We start from the raw sequence: 17,206 nt of genomic DNA on the forward strand, positions 1-17,206 counted from the left end.
TGAGGCATTACATTTTGTTTGACTCACTTAACAAATATATAGTGTGAAAATTGCAGATCTACAAGCTCACAACACCTTGCATTGCGAGGTGTTGTGAGCTTGTAGATCTGCTATTTTAAATGTTTTAAATTATTTGACAATTTGGCCAATGTTTGACTAGTTTTATATTTTTTAGGTATTAAAAAGGTCTTAAACTGTAACTTAAGTGTCATCTGGGGGACCCCCCCCCAAAAAAAATCATGTGGGGACCGCCCTGGGGCATCCCGACCCACAGGTTGAGAACCACTGTTCTCTAGGCCACACCCAGTCAGGTGTTGAGGGCAGGTCTACAGTCTGTAAAGTCATTCTACTTCTCCTGCTGTTCCTTCATCCTTCAGAGGCAGCAAGACAACGCTGGTAAGTAAACACAACCCTGAACACATGAACTGAACAAAATACATGTTAACCCTTTAAGACCGGGAACGCATACTGTGTCATTTTAGATTTTTAGCTATAATCAATATTTTATACTTTTGGCTATTCAAAAATAGTAGATCTATAAGCTCCTAGCGAGCTTATAGATCTACTATTTTTCTTTTTTTTGTTCATGAAAATTTGTGCAAATCTTTGAATATATATATTTTTGAAGGCGACATTTTTACTCAAATCTTTGCTTCTGGGGGATTCTACAAAATGTCTTCTAAATCCTAACAGTTAAAAAAATATATATGTTGCTATATATGTCAGTGGTTCTCAAACTTTTTCATGTCAAGGACCCCCAAAAGTATATGTATTTGGCCACGGACCCCCCATCTCAAAATAAGTTGTTCCAGGGACCCCCACCAGTAACAAAGATTTGAGTTAGAACTGTATATTCAAAGATTTGCGCACATTTTCACGATGGTTTAAAACAATAAATAGCAGATTTACAAGCTCATGGCGTGGCACTCGGTGCTGCATGCTATGAGCTTGTAGATGCGTTCCATTAAATATGTTAATAGACAAACATGTTTGATCAGTAATAATAATCACCCAAGAAGAAAACTGGGAATGTTATTCATTCGACTATTTCATCTCTTATTGGTGATATTAACCTATTTGTCTCAACAGTAGCCAAAAGTTATTTTAAATTCTTCTTTTTTAAGTACTTTAGAATATTTATGTAACATTTTGATTTTGGATGGATTTTAATGGGTGTGTGTGTGTGTGTGTGTGTGTGTGTGTGTGTGTGTGTGTGTGTGTGTGTGTGTGTGTGTGTGTGTGTGTGTGTGTGTGTGTGTGTGTGTGTGTGTGTGTGTGTGTGTGTGTGTGTGTGTGTGTGTGTGTGTGTGTGTGTGTGTGTGTGAGAAAGAGAGAGAGAGAGAGGAGGGAGAGTGCTTAGTTTTAAAGATAATGTTCTATATTGATGTAAATGCATGTATATTCATGTAATTGAATGTGTTTAATGCAATGTGTTTTGTGTGGACCCCAGTAAGACTATTGCTACAGCTAACTTATACATTTATGTTAAGATTCCAAAACTCATCAGAGCTCTTTGAGTTAAAGGGATATTTCACTTTAAAAAACGCTTGGGTCATTTTATCGTCTACTCAGGCTTTTGTGAGCCCCTCAGACCGTTTTTAAGTTGCCTGGTTCTGGTGACTCATCCTGCTCTCCTAATACGTGTTTTTTCAATTACTTTTTTCATTTATTTAATTTAATTGTTTTATTGTATTTTATTTCCCCCCCCCTTTTTTTTTTTTTTTTTAATAATATAATACTAAAAAAATAGACATAAAAAGTTTCCACCAGACAGCAACAACATACCATATATACGACGTGAATATAATTATATGGGGTGCCGATGGCCTAGCGGTGCATGCAGTACCACATATAGGATCAAATGTCACAGGCTCGATTCCCAAATCCCACGGCCTTTGCTGCATGTCACTCCCTGTCTCTCTCTCACACTGTTTCGTGTCTGTCTCTACTGTATCATCCAAAATAAAGGTAGAAAAGCCCAACAATATATATACTATATATATAAATATATATTTATTGTTGCTTGCATAAAGTTCAGGGTTGAATTTCAGTCCCAGTATATTATTGCATCACACATAAACATGGCCTGATGCCATCAGTTGTTTTATGAAGCATAAATGTGATCATCAGCTGACTGAGAAACTGCAGGTTCATCTAAAATCTAAAATGCACCTTTTCTCTGTTCTCCTGAGGGAGGGAGAGACTTATACTTGTTGTCTATGATCTGTTTCAGTGACCTCTCATCATGTCCAGATGACCTCTCATATCCTTCAGTGAGTGGCACAGAGACACTACGTTGGTACAGTAAGTAAAAACAAACCTTTTAATAGGCAGACATCTATGATCAACAATAGGAGGAGGAACATTGGGAACGTTATTTTATACTTTCCATTTAAACTGTCACGTCCGTTTCTGTTACAGAGCAACGTTAACACAAATGTATTACTGTAGAAACAACTGTCTGGTTGAGCAGTGTGTCTGCGTGGGTGTGTGTGTCTGTGAGTGTGTGTGTGTGTGTGTGTGTGGGTGTGTGAGTGTGCGTGCATGTGTGTGTATGAGTGAGCATAAGACAAAGAGAGAGTAAGAGAGAGAGAGAGGAGGGAGAGTGTTTCTTTTTTAAATCTGTTTTATATTCATGTATATTGATGTAATTTAATGTTTTTTCATGCAATATTTTTTATAAGGTGTTTTTGTGTGGACCCCAGTAAGAGTATTGCTACAGCTAACTCATACATGTATGTTAAACATCCAAACCTTATCAGAGCTCTTTGAGTTAAAGAGGAGAAGTTAATTGACATATTAAACCTTTTGAGACTGGATTGTTTTGCAGTGCAAATAAACACCCGACCTGCATGGTGTTAAGAGGCCGGCCTTCATTGGCCCGCGGTGTTAGAACCCGGCCTTCATTGGTCCGTGGTGTTAGAGCCCGGCCTTCATTGGCCCGTGGTGTTAGAACCCGGCCTTCATTGGCCCGTGGTGTTAGAACCCGGCCTTCATTGGTCCGTGGTGTTAGAGCCCGGCCTTCATTGGCCCGTGGTGTTAGAACCCGGCCTTCATTGGCCCGCGGTGTTAGAGCCCGGCCTTCATTGGCCCATGGTGTTAGAACCCGGCCTTCATTGGCCCGTGGTGTTAGAACCCGGCCTTCATTGGCCCGTGGTGTTAGAGCCCGGCCTTCATTGGCCCATGGTGTTAGAACCCGGCCTTCATTGGTCCGTGGTGTTAGAGCCCGGCCTTCATTGGCCCGTGGTGTTAGAGCCCGGCCTTCATTGGCCCATGGTGTTAGAACCCGGCCTTCATTGGTCCGTGGTGTTAGAGCCCGGCCTTCATTGGCCCGTGGTGTTAGAGGCCGGCCTTCATTGGCCCGTGGTGTTAGAACCCGGCCTTCATTGGCCCGTGGTGTTAGAACCCGGCCTTCATTGGCCCGTAGTGTTAGAACCCGGCCTTCATTGGTCCGTGGTGTTAGAGGCCGGCCTTCATTGGTCCGTGGTGTTAGAGGCCGGCCTTCATTGGTCCGTGGTGTTAGAGGCCGGCCTTCATTGGTCCGTGGTGTTAGAGCCCGGCTCGGCCCAACAAGAGTCTGCGCTTTATCACCATAAGTCCTACCTGAGGCCTGAAACCACATTCATTTAATCTGTAACAGGAAGGGTGGGCACTAAAACATTCTGGGCACTAGGGAAAACTGGGCACCTTGGAAGAGTGGGCACTAGACCTCTGAAGAGTGGGCACTAGACCTCTGAAGAGTGGGCACTATAGGGAAATGTGGGCACCAAAAGAGGAATACTTTGAAGTCTGGCGTGTGTATTACTGGAATGCAACTGTATTCAGATGATTCAGGTTTTTTTTCCATCCAATGTATGTTTTGTAATAATAATCAAACTCTACAAAGTAACTAGTAACTAAAGTTTTCAAATAATTGTAGTGGAGTAAAAGCACAATATTTGCCTCTGAGATGTAGTGGAGTAAAAAATGACTTAAGTACTGTGCTTGAGTACATGTACTTAGTTACTTTACATCACTGGTACATAGCCAGTTGTAATGGAATCTAAAAAACTCTGACTCATACATGTTGATCACATGACACCAGAGATAATGTGTACTGATTTGTGTGAGTTTTGATACTACTGTTGGAATAGAAGCAAAACGTGTGAGTTGATTATCAGTGACAAAAATAGAGAAAATAGGATGTAAGCTCTTAATAGATTACATTGATTAGTTTGATTAACTGTTGCACACTATAGCCTAATAGAGAGATAGAGGGAGAGAGAGGGGGGGGAAGGGAGGAATCACAAACCAGCTCTGTGTGTGTGTGTGTGTGTGTGTGTCTGTCTGTCTGTCTGTCTGTCTGTCTGTCTGTCTGTCTGTCTGTCTGTCTGTCTGTCTGTCTGTCTGTCTGTCTGTGTGCGTGCGCGTGCGTGCGTGCGTGCGTGTGTGTGTGTGCGCGCGTGCGCGTGCAAGACAAAGAGAGGGAGAGAGAGAGGAGGGAGAGTGCTGTTTTAAAATCTGTTTTTTATTAATGTATGTTGATGTAAATGCATGTAATTGAATGGTTTTTTATGCAATGTGTTTTGTAAAGTGTTTTCATGTGGACCCCAGTGAGACTATTGCTGCCTACAGCTAACTCATAAATATAGGATAAAAATCCAAAACTCATCAGAGCTCTTTGAGTTAAATAGAAGAAGTTAATTGACATATGGATTGTTTTACAGTGCGAATAAACAAATGAACTCCAGCCTGAGCCCGGCCTTCATTGGTCCGTGGTGTTAGAACCCGGCCTTCATTGGTCCGTGGTGTTAGAGCCCGGCCTTCATTGGCCCGTGGTGTTAGAACCCGGCCTTCATTGGTCCGTGGTGTTAGAGCCCGGCCTTCATTGGCCCGTGGTGTTAGAGCCCGGCCTTCATTGGTCCGTGGTGTTAGAGGCCGGCCTTCATTGGTCCGTGGTGTTAGAACCCGGCCTTCATTGGTCCGTGGTGTTAGAGCCCGGCCTTCATTGGTCCGTGGTGTTAGAGCCCGGCTCGGCCCCAGCCCAACAAGGGTCTGCAGTTTATCACCCCAAGTTTTATATTAGTTTTAGGTCAAGGTTAGACATACTGTAGTTCTGTGAGGTTACGTTTAGAAATAGTTTTACTGAGGTTAGGGTTAGGATTTAGGTTAGGCATATTTTACTGAGAGGTGCCCAGTCTTCCGAGGCGTGGTGCTCACTCTGTATTGGTGCCCACATTTCCCTAGTGCCCAGTCTTCCGAGGCCTGGTGCCCACTCTTCTTGGTGCCCACTCTTCCCTAGTGCCCACCCTTCCTGTATTCCTGATGCATGCAAACACAGAAAGAACACACGTCACATAAGCTACTAAGAGGTAAACTTGTTGTAGTTTTATTAAACATAACTACAAGTTCCACCGACAAAAATGCTCACATATTAATGTGTTCCTCAGAGGTTGGGTTCACTACCCAGGGACCGGAAGGTAGTCATAAAAACTCTGACTCATACATGTAGATCACATGACACCAGAGATAATGTGCACTGATTTGTGTGAGTTTTGCTTCTACTGTTGGAGTAGAAGCAAAACGTGTGAGTTGATTATCATGTCACACAAACATAGAGGAAATAGAATATAAGCTCTTAACAGATTAAATGGATTAGTTTGATTAAGTGTTGCTCGCTATAGCCTAATATATCACATCCTCCAATGTCACAGGAGAAGAACAGCAAGAACACATTGACATGTTGAATATTCTTTTTCTTCTTTCAACAATACAAGAGATATAATATCATATAATTATGTAAAAAGTGTCATTAGTAGGCCTATACATGCATCTTTTAATAACATTTCACTAGTTTGTCAATGTGAATAATCTCATCTCAACTATGAAAATATATATTATGTATTATGAATATTACATATTGCCTAATAATAATTGTTTTGTTCTATTTAGAAAAAAGAGTTTAGAGAGACAGGAAACAGACAGAGAGACCTTGTTTCTCAGATGACTGTTTTACATTCGGCTCCAATGCCATGCCAACAAAAGACCATTGATAAATTAAATTGTTATAATGTGATGCATTTGTATGTGACTGTCGTCGTCCAAAGGTACAATATGACAGGAGATGTAATTGGCCCTAATGAGTTTTAATATTATCAAATTCATGACCCTCTTTGAAAAAAGATTGTTGTTTGGCATGTTGTTAGTGAATTAACTGGCATCAAACATAAGCAGGGGTCATCACCCATGCCAGCTTGTGATGGACATTTTCATCAATATTTTATTTTTGCCACAGACAAAATAAGTATCAATCATTTTACCAGAAATACATATTAACTCCTAACATGCCATAGTGTCTATGCCAATGTGCTACACATTTTACAATGATAGTATTTCTGCATTAACCACTGAGCCACAAAGAAATATACGTTTAAACAAAACCAACAAAGCCAATCTACAAGCTCACAACACATTACATCATTACATGTTGAGAGCTTGTAGATCCGGTATTTTCAAAACATTTCAGAAATTGTTGTAATTATTTATTTATTGACTTAGCCTATAATGACATGACCAAAATCTGGATGCCAGGTGTTAAAGAGGTTACCTATTCTGAAGAAAACCTTAAGACTGCCAGGAGGCTAAGACAGGCATTAAATGTGGCATGATGAAAGTCTATTCCGTATGTGGGATTTCATTAATTGGTTCTTATCAGTACAGTTAGTGCTTCCATTGCATATCACATGAGCAAAGGGCCATTTAGGAGCAGAGGTGAGTGGGTGCGGGTCATAAGGTTATTGTAGAGATTGCTGGCTTTTCAGAGGACAGTGTTACTTGAGGTCAGTAGGAGATCTGGTATGGATCTTCGATAGTTGTGTTTTCTTTCCATTACGGTGATATCTTGATGAGAATTCTTCTATCATGATGAGACAGCCTTAGACCTTGCATAGTTGTGATGTAAGGCGTGCCGATGAGACAATGGAAAAATAAATGTCAGAGTCAAAACCATCATACAACCGTACGTACATGATGAGTGATTAGATAAGGATAAAGGGCATGACAGGATTTAAAGGAATGCAGTGTCACAACTAGTTCCATGCGAGGACCCCTAACTTTAATCAGAGGTGAGCAAATGTATAAGCCGGAGGTCTGATGGTGATTGTGGACCCCCAGGCTGTGGGTCAAGGGTTTCCACGGTTCAATTATGATTGTGGAGTGTTATTATCGTTACATATTGTTATTTTTGGACACTTTTTCAACGGTGAAAACCTTTTTCAACAAGCTATACTTGTTGAAAACGAGAGAGCGGGGGGGAACGAGAGAGAGAGAGGGGGTGCGAGCAGGGGAGAGCAAGAGCGAGGGGGAGAGCGAGAGAGAGAGATGGGGGAGGGAGCGAGAGAGAGAGAGAGAGAGGGGGGAGGGGGGGAATCATAAATCAGCTCTGGGCCTGTCTTTATCTATCTGTGTGTGTGTGTGTGTGTGTGTGTGTGTGTGTGTGTGTGTGTGTGTGTGTGTGTGTGTGTGTGTGTGTGTGTGTGTGTGTGTGTGTGTGTGTGTGTGTGTGTGTGTGTGTGTGTGTGTGTGTGTGTGACCATCAAGTTGTCAACAGTTGATCATGTGTGTGACCGTTCATTATGGCCTGCAGCTTAAAGGAGATTAGATATAGTTATCTACTGTATGATCTCTTCTTACTTGTTACTTTTAGTTGGAGGTTTCTCAAAAAAAAATCTCTCACACATAATAATACATTGTCATCTCTATTGTAGGATAAAATGTGGCTGACATGTGCCCCCCCAGCCCGTAGGAGTACGTACAATGACCCATATCATTGCCTCCCCCAAATACGGGACAATTGTGTTCGTGTAGACGCTCGACAAGGCCGGATGCACCATGGTGGATTTGAACCGCCGTGGTGGTGGGCAGTGACTTTACCACTGCGCCACCCGAGTGCCCTGGTTATAGCCTCCTTTTCAAATAAACAAATAAAATCCAGCCTGAGCCCGGCCTTAATTAGCCTGTGGTGTTAGAGCCCGGCCTTAATTAGCCTGTGGTGTTAGAGCCCGGCCTTAATTAGCCTGTGGTGTTAGAGCCCGGCCTTAATTAGCCTGTGGTGTTAGAGCCCGGCCTTAATTAGCCCGTGGTGTTAGAGCCCGGACTTAATTAGCCTGTGGTGTTAGAGCCCGGCCTTAATTAGCCTGTGGTGTTAGAGCCCGGCCTTAATTAGACTGTGGTGTTAGAGCCCGGCCCGGCCCATGCAACCCAACAAGGGACTGCACTTTATCACCCCAAGTCCTACCTGAGTCCAACATCAAATTGATGTCGTTTATCTTTGGCATGCTGCGCTCAACTCTGATGTTTGCTCACTGGCTTTGTCTGATACATGCAAACACAGAAAGAACACACGTCATCTTCATCTTCAAATGTGTGTGCATTGTTGTTAGTGTGTGCTAGGACAACTTGACAACTTTACTCACAAGTGCCCTCTCCTTTGAAAGTGTCTGTGACGTATTCTAACTCATCTTTATACAACTTGTTTTGACTGTTCAATGCTCAACTTTATAACCGGGGCCGGCACATTTCGACTGCCGACAACTCATAACTCTATGTGGCAACTTGGCAGCAACAACAACTCTCTTGTTCCATTCTTACCTTCACAGCAGTGTCTCCCGTTTACCCCCCAATGCAGCCCATTTTACACAGGTTATTATTAACAGGAAATAGGTGTAACTTATTGCGTGTGTGTTTGGGGTAGAGAGAAAGAGAGAGCGAGAGAGAGAGCTTCCAAACCAGAGGACATGAAATGTGTCTGATTTGCAGTGATAATTATTATAATGAACTGCCGTGTCATTGTCAACCTGTCAGGATGTCCAGAGAGATTCATATTTTCCAGTCTTTGTCATAAGTATTCGGTCAAAACCGACAATTACCGGCCTAACGCGACCTCTGGTGTGTGTATGTGTGTGTGTGTGTGTGTGTGTGTGTGTGTGTGTGTGTGTGGGGGGGGGGGGGGGGGTTACATAACATGTTACTTCATTCTGATTTGTTGGCGCTGACATGTTAATGACACCTCGATGATACCTGAAGTTACAAAAGGATTAAGAAAGTTTATGTAGGTTTTACAAGGAACCAATGAAATGCATTGAAAAGATACTGTTTATGAACTTGTAGCCTAATGTGTTGTTTGGCATGTTTTGCTCCATTTAGAATGCAGAGTTTAGAGAGACAGGAAACAGACAGAGAGAGGCAGGAAGTTCAGGAAGATTCCACGTCAGGCTGAACCAGTTTAGTTCGTTGCCGTGATTAAAAAACAAACTAACAAAAATAAATCTAAATGATAAATATACAGGACAAGACAATATTGTATACTGTATACTGAGTGGTGGGCTGGAAGGTGTTATTCTAAAAGGCATAAAATAATGGTAGAGCTCAACAATAAAAACTCTGTGTCTGTGTCTCTGCTGACTGTAAGGACAGTCATCAGTATCTGTTCACACTGCATTCCATTCAATCCTGCCTCTCATTAACCACATTAAGTATCTGTTGTCATGCTGAAGGTTATGAACCCTTTGTTTCATAAGCATATCTCATGCATGGCATCACAGTAACGTGACAACATCTCATCAACAAAATTCCTGTTAAAGCTTCCTTGCCAAACTAAAAACTAGTTTAGTTGGTAGATCTTGATCTCCTCTCCTAACACTGTCATGTGTACATAGTCAGTGCATCATTGCTGTCGTGCTGAAACCTTTTATGTTGAAACCCTGACCCATAAATTAAAGCCCTTCATCGTACAAGAGTGTCACACAAAAGTAGTGAAAATAGCAGATCTACAAGCTCACATTTCTTTCTTTTGTTGTTGTATATAATAATACAAAATGGACATACAAGGCTTCCACCAGACAGTAACAACTTACTACATATACAGTGTGAATATAATTATATGGGGTGCCGATGGCCTAGCGGTGCATACAGTACCACATGTAGGATCTAATGTCGCCTGACAGCAAGTCACAGGCTCGATTCCCAAGCCCAACGGCCTTTGCTGCATGTCACTCCCTGTCTCTCTCTCTCCCTGTGTCCAGTCTGTCTCTACTGTAGTATCCAAAATAAAGGTAGAAAAGCCCCAAAATATATATATTATATATATAGAATATAATATTTATTCTTACTTGCATAAAGTTCAGGGTTGAATTTCAGACCCAGTATATTATTGCATCACACATAAACATGGCCTGATGCCATCAGTTGTTTTATGAAGCATAAATGTGATCATCAACTGACTGAGAAACTGCAGGTTCATCTAAAATTCCATTATTATTGTATTATATAATTACGAGTGCTATAATTATAGTGTTATAAGCTAATTATATCTTTACTGTTTATAATCTAAACAGGGGTATGATAGAAAGTGTTACCTAAATATAAAATGTATTCTTAAACCAAACATATATTTTATATAGTGAGTCTATACTGTATATAGGACATTATACTCTATATTATATAACTCTCTACAATTGGTTCAATTTGGTCTTGCATGATTTGGTAAATTAAAAAATATTTCTTTTGAGTAAAATAATCAAACTCTAATCCAATGACATGAGAGATATCCTTATACTTGTTATCTATGTTCTGTTTCAGTGACCTCTCATCATGTCCAGATGACCTCTCATATCCTTCAGTGAGTGGCACAGAGACACTACGTTGGTACAGTAAGTAAAAACAACAGAAACCAGAATGAATGAACTGAACAAAACGCCTCTTAATAAGCAAACATCTATGATCAACAATACAAATAATTTAAACTCTGTCTCACCAGTTTCTGTTACAGAGCAACGTTAAAACAATTTATTACTGTAGAAACAACTGTGTGTGTGTGTGTGTGTGTGTGTGTGTGTGTGTGTGTGTGTGTGTGTGTGTGTGTGTGTGTGTGTGTGTGTGTGTGTGTGTGTGTGTGTGTGTGTGTGTGTGTGTGTGTGTGTGTGTGTGTGTGTGTGTGTGTGTGTGTGTGTGCGTGCGCGTGTGTGCGCATGTGAGAGGGAGAGAGAGAGAAAAAGCAGGAGGAAGAGAGAGGATATTTAGAAACACATTAACTCATTCTGCTTTCTAATTTACATATGTTCATGAAAACTCACTACATTAAACACAAAATGATTAAGTTACACTTAACAAAAATATCCGGCCCGGGGGGCAATCAGATTTGATATGACCTGCGACTTAAATGTATTATTTATATCCTGCCAGTATAGTCATGTGACTTTTAAAGTGGCTTTTTTTTTTAAACAGTCGATCTACAAGCTCACAACACCTTGCAATACGACTAAATGTAATACCTCAGTTCAAATATGATTGATTATTTTGGGGGGTCCCCAGTTCAAATAATGAACACAGGAATGACCCTGTCAGCACATCAATGTGTGTTACAGGGGCGGCCATAGCTGAGTGGTTAGTGAGCCCGCCTAGGGAGCCAGAGGCCCTGGGGCCCTGGTTGCCCCAGGTACGATTCCAGGCCACGCCAGCATATGTGTCGATGAAATAAAATGTGTCCCTGAGCAAGACTCTTAACCCCTAATTGCTCACAGGCCCTCATTGGAAACAAGACCGCAAGGACTTTCATGAACGTCCTGTTAAAAGGAATTATCCTTATCCTTACTTCTTTAGTAAGCTGCTACAGTTTGTTCAACTACAACTAACTAAGTAGCTTGGAAAGACACTTGTGGAAAAACACACATAATGTGTTGACTTTTATCCTTAATGTCTTACTGTACCACATGCTGTTTACATTTATGACTGATTATTAAATCAATCAACCAACCAATCAACCAATCAACCAATCAATAAAAAAACAAAACAACTAGGCCTTAGCAGACAGAACTGAGAATAAGGAACTGAAATCTCAGATCTACAAGCTCACAACAACAACAACAAGCCGGTAGGACGCGTTGTGTGTGTGTGTGTGTGTGTGTGTGTGTGTGTGTGTGTGTGTGCGTGTGCGTGTGCGTGCGTGCGTGCGTGTGTGTGTGTGTGCGTGCGTGCGTGAAAGTAAAATTGACCTTTTTGTTTTTTTCACTGTGTTGCAGGAAGCTGGGGCGTTCTACAGCCGTTTGGATTGTTTCCTCCTTAAACACAGCAGACAGAAGAGGTGAGCATTATGTACATTATGTAACTACCAGTTTAATGTAAAAGATATAACTGCAAGCAGCAATTCGAGGGCCAAGCAATTCAATACAGGATGTGCAATCTGCAATATCTGCAATATGCAGGGGTCATCGCCAGGTCAGCTTGTGATGGATATTTCCATCAATATTCTTTTTTTTGCCACGGACATGCAAAACGAGCAAAAACACATAGGCCTACCCCCACATGTATACAGTACTAATGGACTCTTGATGTGCCATAGTGTCTACTCTATTTCACTGCACTACACATTTTAAAACAAGACTAAATTATTTTTGGGATAGATATTTTTGCTTTGTGATTATCATTTCTTCTAGCTTCTAGCTGCTTCTGCACATATTAACACTTGCGTGTCTAACCCGTCAATCTGGCCGATTTTGAGAATGTAAAGTGGATTATCTTCTCTCATGAAGCTCTGAGGAAGTTCCCCTTTCATGACTTTTCCTAAATATTCGATTCAACTCATCTCTGTTTTTTCTTTTTTATCTGAAATGTATTATAAATATGAAATTACATATACCATCCCAGACGTTATATTTCGGCTATTTGGACCGGTCTTACCCTTTCTCCCCCAGGCAAGAGCTGTTCACACCTCAGAGACCCCCTGCATTGGCCCGCCGATCGTCATTGTTCTATTTGATGGCTGATTTGCATTTCACTGTCCGCCTGGTCAAGGGACTTCTCTCATCTAGGCCTACTAATAAGGAAATAGAAATAACTACTGCTTTGTCCCCATAAATCTAACCACTAAATGTTGTATTTTTGTTCTGAGCAATGGGTTGCTTCTCTCTCTCGCTCTCGCTCTCTCGCTTGCGCTCTGTCTCGGTGTTGCCATGTCTGCTTATTATAAGCGACTTTGGGCTTGTTTTTGTATTAAGTCAAAAGATAAAATCATTGCTCTCCGTCCATTGCATACACTTGTGCGGACAACTCGCTTGCTTTTGACATCAGGGCATCTCTCTCTCTCTCTCTCGCTCTCGCTCTCTCTCACACACACTCAGACAAACACAAAAATGTTCATAGACCTGGCTGCTTATTTCTCTCGCAAACACGTTTGGCAACGCTGCCTGCATGTAACTAATGCTGCGCCAACAGATCTGATCTACAAGCAGAGGGCGCGTCAGGCAGCGACTGTTTTCTGTTTGCAGATCAGATATTTAGCGCAGGAGTAGAGCAGGAATGAGCACATTTGTGGAACATAGCGATGTGTTCACTTGTTGCGCTGACATGGGGAGGAGAGGAGACGCTTTTGTCAGCAACGTGGACAGCTGATAGAAGGAGACGCTTTACGCTCAGGCATATAATGTGAATATTATTATTATGAATAATAATAATATTGGTTTGTCAAGAGAGATCCATGTGTTTTGGACAATGGAGATAGTCACGTAATTAGACGAATCAGTGGTTCATATAGGCTCCATGTTTCCCTCAAGACTTTAATGTAATGCTACAGATCACGCTGTTTTATACGCTTTTTTTATATAAAGATTTTACATACAGAATCTGCAGTTACCATTACAAGTTAGCCTATTTTATAATGTTTCTGCCTGCCTACAACAACATATGTGACTGAGTACAATGGTTTATGCCGCAAGTGAGCATTTTTTTTTTAATTAAAACTTTTATTAAAGTAGAGAATATAAGCTTTCATATGATGTATCATTCATTAAAATCTGAACATATTTGAAGAAGATGTGCTCATTTGAATCTGGTTATCTATAATAGTGCAAACTGAGATAATCCCTTCTAAAGAATTGTCACTTCGAGCACCTCTCAGCTCCAGGTAATGGACAATGGGTAATTTATTCAGCCTAGCCAGCCTAGCCACTCCTCTAATCACTCCCCCATGCTGTCCACTCTATAGAGCATCGCAGTTCCCGCCCCTTCCGGGTTCCACCGCAAAATACTCAATGCATTTTTCCCATTGACATTTCCAAAAATATTGATATCAATTATTTTAAGCCTAGAATCAAGCCATCCAGGGTCCTGGTGAATCATGACCATAAAACGTTTGATTCTGTGATTTTTTTTTTTGTGAAAACGGCAAAACAAAGGGTATTTATTAAATATAGTATATCATATAATTAAATATAAAATAAAAAACGCTCACGTGTCGCATCGCGAGCGACGCACAGTGAGCTTATAGATCTGCTACTTTCAAATAAAATCTTGGGGGCTAACTTATAATAACAATACCTGGCAACACTGGCTCGGCTCAGTGAAACCGGAGTACAATGCCTAGCTAGCGACCAATCGAAACTCTATGCAAATCTCGGCCAAGTGTCTCTCCACCCCCCGAAGTAACACAGAGACTCGCTCAAAAGCAGCATAGTAGAGCCTACTTTGCCCTACAAATGTAACCATTTAATAATTCTCCCACGACTATATTTCGCAATAGAAACCTTCTTTAACATTCGAACTGTGTTAATATGAAAAAAAAAGAAAAACACAAAAAAAAAAACGAAGTAAATTTCACATTTTTACTGTTTCCACAAAAGCGACTTGGGGAAGGTCTCATTGTATTCAGTCACATATGTGAGCTCGCTGACTGAGCAGAGTGCAATTGAAATGTTAATAGCTATTTAAAAGACAATGGAACCCCCACTGTGTGGGGGAGAAGGTGTCAGCTCGTCACACAGAGGGGAGACAGTGGCCAATAGAATAGCTGGAAAAAACTGCCCTTTTGACCTGAAAGTCAGGCAGCGTATGGGATGGTGAAACCCCAGTCATGAGAGTGTTAATGAGCGTGTTACTTTACGAGTCACCAAAGTTAGCCTATTCAAACACATTTTAATATTTGTTTACGTTATAATGAAGAAAATATATAGGCTATATTTAGATTTTTTTTTCTGAATAAAAGATGTGTCACGGACATGTTTGTCCGTGTTACGGACATGTTGATGACCTCTGCCTGTTAATGAGTGAATTAATGCTGAAATGAAACGTGACGTGCACGTGCACTATGATGTGTAGTATGCAATATATTAAGAATGTATTTGTCTCGTCAGCAGGAACAGGAGGAGCAGTGGTACATCCCCGGAGGTTGTGGGTTCTACGTCCTCCCGGCGGGGGCTCCTCAGCTTGCAGGCGAGTCAGTAGGTACAGCAGTGATGTGTGTGGAGAGGAATCAATAGTCATAACGATTACATTGGGGAGAAAAAGGGGTAAAAAAAACAACAACATATGTATAACACCCAGGGGTCATCACCATGGCAGCTTGTTATGGACATTTTCATCAATATTTCCTTTCTGCCACGGACATGCAAAATAATCATTTTACCAAAAACACAGTGGCCTAGCCCTAAATGTACACTAATGGACCCCTAATGTGTCATAGGGTCTATTCTAATGTGCTGCACATCTTACAACAATAGTATGTCTGCATTAACTACTGAGACACTTAACCACCAAAAAGAAACAATGGATAAATGAACTTGACATTGAAAACAGTAGTAGTTTAGTTTCTAACAAATGCACAATCAACACTTCACACACAAGGTTGCAGATTTACAAGTGAATCATTTACAAATACACAAATATGTATACAAATCAGAACAGTTTTATTTAAATGCCAGCTTACAAGTCTTCAGCTTCAGGGTGTGGGAAGCAGACTCTTTTGTAATCTCAGTGGTGATTTGATTTCATTTCATTTCATTGCAACCAACAAGGTCAAAAAGACAATCAAGGATAAACAACATGCAGTATTGTCATAGACTTATTTACACTGTGGTCCCCTAGATAGTGTTCTAGAAATGTGTTGGATGTTTGCCAGGAGTTTGTTGATTTCCACATGTATTAAAGTTGAAGTTGGTCTGTTCCAAATGCTTTAACCACAGAAAGTGTAACCAGAGTGTTCACCTCTGATCAAAGTTAGGTGCCTTCGCATACGGCTATTGTGACACTGCATTCAATAAAAGCCCTGTCATGCCCTTCATGAATCACTCATCATGTACTGGTATGTGGGGCATACCTTAGAGTAGATTTTCTCATCAACATAGAAACCTGTTCACCTGAATGGAAACCACAATTATTGAAGGTACCGTGCGGAACAAAAAAATAGCATCGCTGGTGGAACTTGATATCCTCCTGTCGTCAAGTAACTCTGTCCTTTGACAAGCCAATCTCTATAAACCTGACATCCCAATTTTAGTGCATGCCATTATAGGCAAAACATTAATTGAGTCAACAACAGAGTCACATACTGTACAAAAGCAGAAATCAAGATACATGGATATAACATTCTTGACTATCACTGACATTGACAATGAACCTGCTTTTACTACAGATACATATGACTTAGACAACAATGAGATAAGAGTGGTAGAGAATACTGATCAAAAGTGAGTAACAAAAAGAAAAGAAAAAAAGGAGATAAAAATGAGAGACATTAAAGAAGTCTCATCAGTACAGACAGTGGTTCCATTGCAAAAGGTATTATATATCATATGGCTATTTTAGAGAGTGCTGGCTTTGTTACTTGAGGGCAGACGGCTATCAAAACAAGTTCTACCAGCTACACCTCTACCAGTAATAATTACATGTTAAATGCTTCTCACGGAAACGTCAAGGATAAAATGCCAATGGAACACCAGAACAAGGAAACTTGAGAGACAAAAAAGATATGTAGGCCAACATGATGAGTGATTAGTGAAGGGCATGCCAGGATTTTTTAATTGAATGCAGCGTCACTTTAGTTTAATGTTCAGTTCAGGTTTATTTATTTTGTCATATGTATAAATATACAAGTGTGTGTGAAGGCACCTGTCATGATTTATGACCAGGGGTGCACATAACTGGTGCACCCCTGTGCCGTGCATGCTGCGCGGCACATCAGACGAAGGGAAGAGCTTTTGCGCACAAACAGCTGGGACCGCTGGGACAGGAATTTACTTCCTGAAGCCACACTCACACAATCACGCTAAAGCAGTAGTCGGCTAGCCTGGCTCCACCCCCTGAATCCTTTGCCTAGCATTCAGGGTCTGGTGACGCTTCCGAAGGCGGGTGTTCCTCGGTTGAAAATCTGACCGACGAATCGGGATCGGGACAATCCAGT

At 41.1% G+C, this 17,206-nt stretch overlaps 1 protein-coding gene across 6 annotated transcripts in view; it reads left to right on the plus strand.

The window, feature by feature from the left end:
• Window positions 1-355: 355 nt before the first annotated feature.
• The window catches only part of LOC308102527 (GTPase IMAP family member 8-like), a 43,471-nt gene continuing 26,620 nt past the window's right edge, over window positions 356-17,206 (plus strand). For 2 of the 6 annotated variants that reach the window (XM_080452269.1, XM_080452274.1), the window contains exons 1-5: window positions 356-396; window positions 2,234-2,304; window positions 10,618-10,688; window positions 12,057-12,118; window positions 15,162-15,252. The gene's annotated coding sequence lies outside the window, so the exon portion shown is untranslated. Of the gene's footprint in view, window positions 397-2,233; window positions 2,305-9,183; window positions 9,276-10,617; window positions 10,689-12,056; window positions 12,119-15,161; window positions 15,253-17,206 lie in introns of those variants that run through there. The other 4 variants (XM_080452270.1, XM_080452273.1, XM_080452271.1 and 1 more) reach the window with 4 other exon arrangements.

The sequence above is a fragment of the Gymnoscopelus braueri genome, assembly GCF_963280865.1.
Source record: "Gymnoscopelus braueri genome assembly, chromosome: 16".
Taxonomy (NCBI): Eukaryota; Metazoa; Chordata; class Actinopteri; order Myctophiformes; family Myctophidae; genus Gymnoscopelus; species Gymnoscopelus braueri.